Source organism: Micrasema longulum, unplaced genomic scaffold (genome assembly GCF_059751315.1).
Source record: "Micrasema longulum isolate JH-2025_06_02 unplaced genomic scaffold, ASM5975131v1 h1tg001707l, whole genome shotgun sequence".
Classification (NCBI taxonomy): domain Eukaryota; kingdom Metazoa; phylum Arthropoda; class Insecta; order Trichoptera; family Brachycentridae; genus Micrasema; species Micrasema longulum.
The window spans coordinates 20255-24720 of NW_028278885.1; positions in this window are offsets into that span (position 1 = coordinate 20255).

The following is a 4466-nucleotide window of genomic DNA, read 5'->3' on the forward strand; positions in this document are numbered from 1 at the left end:
GCTACCTTTAATTACTAAGGCGGGACCTCAAAAACACACTTAAATATTTTATCCCGCTATCTCTTAACCAATATATCAGAAAAACTTACATGTTTAGGTTCTTTTCCGCGGTCGTATATATTTAATGGTTTTTATTCCAACTTCATTGGTCGATTTGATATAAAATGAGTTAGTTACATACTTACGTGTTCGATTTAAAAATGTTCGTTTGACGTATGGGAATCTAAAGGAGAAGGTAGATAATAAAGTCTCGCATATGCGCAAGAAACATGGAATGGGTCGATAAGAAACATAATACTTTTTTATTGACTAACTTACCAATATTTATCAATGTTACAAACGCCATGGAACTTAGTTCTAAGACGTTTTTTGTTAGGAAGTGAATGCCAGTTCTAAATATAATGTGTTTTTTTTTCTGGATTTATTTCATTACCTTATTTAAATATTTTTATTTATTTTAGTATATTATGTAAAATAATTCATTTTGTTAAAGCATAAATTTCTCTCTGTAATCCGTATCAGTATACTTCTCCTGGAGAGGAACAGGTTATGCCTTAGCGTGAGATATTGAGTAAAGTTACCGAGCGATCTTTCTGCCCGTGAATTATAAATCCACGTAAAATTACGTGAGAAATTTGTATGCAAAAGGAGCCAGTTTTTAACAAGGTTTTCAAACTCGAAGGGAACGATGCTACAAGAATGAAAAGTTAACTAGACTTCTTACACACTAATACTAGTTATGAGAATCATCAGACTGTATAAATATAGATGTTTCCTTAATCTTACCCGCACTTAAAGCTCCTCAAAGGATGGAGAAATTTGCCCTCACTTTCAGAATTTCTTCAGCACCGTTTACGACCGCTGTAAAAATAACGCTTTTTACAATAGTTGCTCATAAAACACAACTTCTTCAGAAATTCAAGGAAATTTCTTACTTATTAAAATTCATATTTTTTCTCCTAACCTTTATGAATTGTTATACTGCGCTGATAAAATATTAAGCGTTAAGGATCGCTTCTTTTGTTTTCATTTACCATTTTTTTTTAGTGAATTTCTGTTAAAAGTTTTATTTATTAAAACTGTTGATATTTAAAACCAGTTGCGTGCATTTTGTACCCATTTTTTACGATTTAATCTTTTGAATTCGTTCAATGACTATAATTCAAATCATCACCTTACTGTGAAGTTATTGACACTCGCATAAAGAAGGCCGTAAAATCTCGATCTATCTTTTATTATATTGAATTCTCCTTACAATTCAGCATCTTCAATAAAAGAAACGGTACAATTTTACGTTTCAGCGACTCGTATAAAGCTCAGTATTTGTTTTCGCGAAGGCAGCGAATATTTTAGAAATCGTTTTTAGATTGTCAGACACCGTTGATAATTTAAATGTTCGCTGCATTGGTAATAAACGTCACTTATTTGAATAAAGCCCAATTACTTTTACGAGTATTTTTACGACTAAATGTCCAAGGGATTTTACGACTAGACGTTGCACCCCGCTACCGGCTTCGTCACATATTGTGTCTCTCTTTCACATTGTCGCACGTGGGATTTCAAGGCCCTTAGTATTGCCAAGACCTACCCCTTTTTACAGTTTAACTATTCTACAGGCAATTTAAGAAGAGACTTTTGACGTTTACACGCTCATGAAGTTCTATAAATATTGACAGTTAGGTGTAAGAAACAAATGCCGTACTTTATTGTTGTAGTCGCCGCAATACAGACGTACCGCCGGTAAACTTCACTATCGACTTAATATTGAATATCGAATTATATTTACGATTAATTTCATTTGATCGATTATGATTTTGGCGTCGACCGTTATTTAAGCTCCAATAAAAATAGTTAAATTTTAAAAATTAAAATCGGTTATTTATTTATTAATTTACACGCCCAATGGGCTTTTACATATTTTAGAAATTACATTTAAGTGCAGCAGTGAAACATAAGTGTGTAAATTTAGTCAAAATTAAAGATAACATAAGAAAAGCTAAAATATACGATAATAAGTAAAAATCAGGAAATGTACCAACATAGGTATATGGTACATAGAAAAATATTTAAAAATTTACATATGAAAACATACACGCATACATATACATACATATAAGTTTATACATTATTATAGAGATACATGAGAAAAAAAATAGTAAATAAAGAAAAATATTAAGAAATTTTACACAAATTAATTTATAACTTTTTGAATACTTAACCTATATTTATATAAAGACAGACAAAATATATCAACTTCACCATACTCGTTACAACATGATGGTCACGTAAAACGGGTTATTTTCACAAATTTATAACTTGAGATAAATTTTACTGGCATTGTCCATCCCCACCACTATCCCCCATCCCCATTTAATTCCCGAAATACCGTAAAAAAACACTATTTCACTCGCGATTATTATCACGTGATCCATTTTGCAATTCAGTTTGTTAAACAATAACACTCCGGATTTAATCTAAATAAAACAATTACCAATTTTATTATAATTGGATATAAATATTTCTGTTACTATATTTGTCGTCCAAAAAATATTGTGGAAGGCATCGTATATCTTTTTCTCTTGTATTTTTTCCATGCCTTGATTTATGTATTCCTGTTGAATGACCAAATTAAACAAAACTGTTTTTATTTGTATTGAGCTTATTATTCGTAAATATGAAAACCTATTTCTATTCACCCCATCTGACGGAAAATTATTTAAAATAAAAAAATCGATACTGAAAGTCGAAAGAAAAAAGACTTCCTCGCCACAATTGTAATCAGTCAAAAGTATCTTACTATATTGCCTGAACTACCTATATGTTTACGGTGCTTTATTTAGGAGTAACGATTTACCGATAAAAAATCTACTAAAGTCAATAAAATATTTATGAAACAAGCGACTAAAATCATATCCTTCGGTACAACAGATTGGAACTCATGCAGAAATTGAATTGGTCCATTATTTTATAAGTTTATTAATAACAAAGCAATTATTTTTATCGTAACTTTATAGATACTATTTAGGAAAATGTTATTCTAAGCATAAAACTTACCTTATTAATTCATGATTGATAACCTTATTATCTCAAATACATTAGTCATGCAATAAAGTAAATTTAATTGGTAAACACGTATATTTTATGTCTTTTTAAGCTACTTGCTATCAATTAAATAGACACTTAGATACTGTCACAGAGTAAACTCCTTATTTTAAAAATGCCCAGTCATCGATAAAATTAGGAATGAAGCGTTCGTGGATTTTAAATGAATTTATTTCTTGTCGCAACATATTTATCAAAAATACAACAAAAAACTTCTTATACTAACTAATTGAGATAAGTGCACGTATTGTGACGTGCTAGATATATTTTTCATGGTCTATCTAAACATTGTTTTTAATTAATTTAGTCAATAATGGGAAATCAGGATAATAAATAATAGTAATCCAGAGTTATGCGGGCGAATGAATCAGATTAAAACTGTGGAATTTTTTTGATTCGTCACTAAAACAATGCATCCAAAATGGCGTTTTAACAAAGGTCACTTGACACTGTTGATAGCATAATCTTTAATGGTACAGTAAAAGCAATTATGAGAACAGTAAAATTCTTTAATACGAGACTGAACTCCATCAAGATAAGCACAAAAATTTATTTGCTTGTACAATACCACATTATGTAGCTCGCCTTTCATGAAAAAATTCCATTAAGTGACGAGTATTTGATGATAAAATTATAACTGTTTAGTGTTTCATTCCAGTCTCTAGTTGCCGACATTTGCGTCGTTAAATCGGTAGGTAAAACAAAGGCTTTTTTGTCCCAGGGCACGACCTTTGCCCATGTGTAAACAGCGATTTGCGCGATACAAAAATTGTCCCGAGACATCGCCTCCGAGATGGGCAGGCTGTCTCCGCCGCCAGCGGCCGCATTGTCCTTTTGTAAACGCGTACAAACAGGACCTTGAGACAATAGCGATTTGCTTGACGTAAATGTGTTACTTCGGAAAAAAATTCTGCCGAAAATGGCGGCAGAATAAAATCTTGTTTATTATTTAGTTCGTCCTTTAACAATTTCTATTATTTATTGTTTCAGCATTTACTTTGCGGAAAAACATTTTGAATTTATTTAAAATGAAACACTTAGTGTTTTTTACTACATAGTTTATATTTATACCCGATAATAAGTAATTCAGTATACCCGAAACTAGTTGTGTTATAATATAGTAAAATCTTATGTGATAAAAATAACTAAGTGTTTCATTTGAAATAAATTCAATTCTAATGCATCTTGGTATAAAATTAATAACATTTTTCATGATTTTGCTCGTAACGAACACCGTTGTGCATTCATTTTTGCACCGCTCACGTGTCAACTGCGGCCGAATTTTCGTATTCTCTCAGCGTACTGTCCTACGCGTTCACGGATCTAGGACAAGACAATATTGTCATATCTATTGCGTTGTCCAC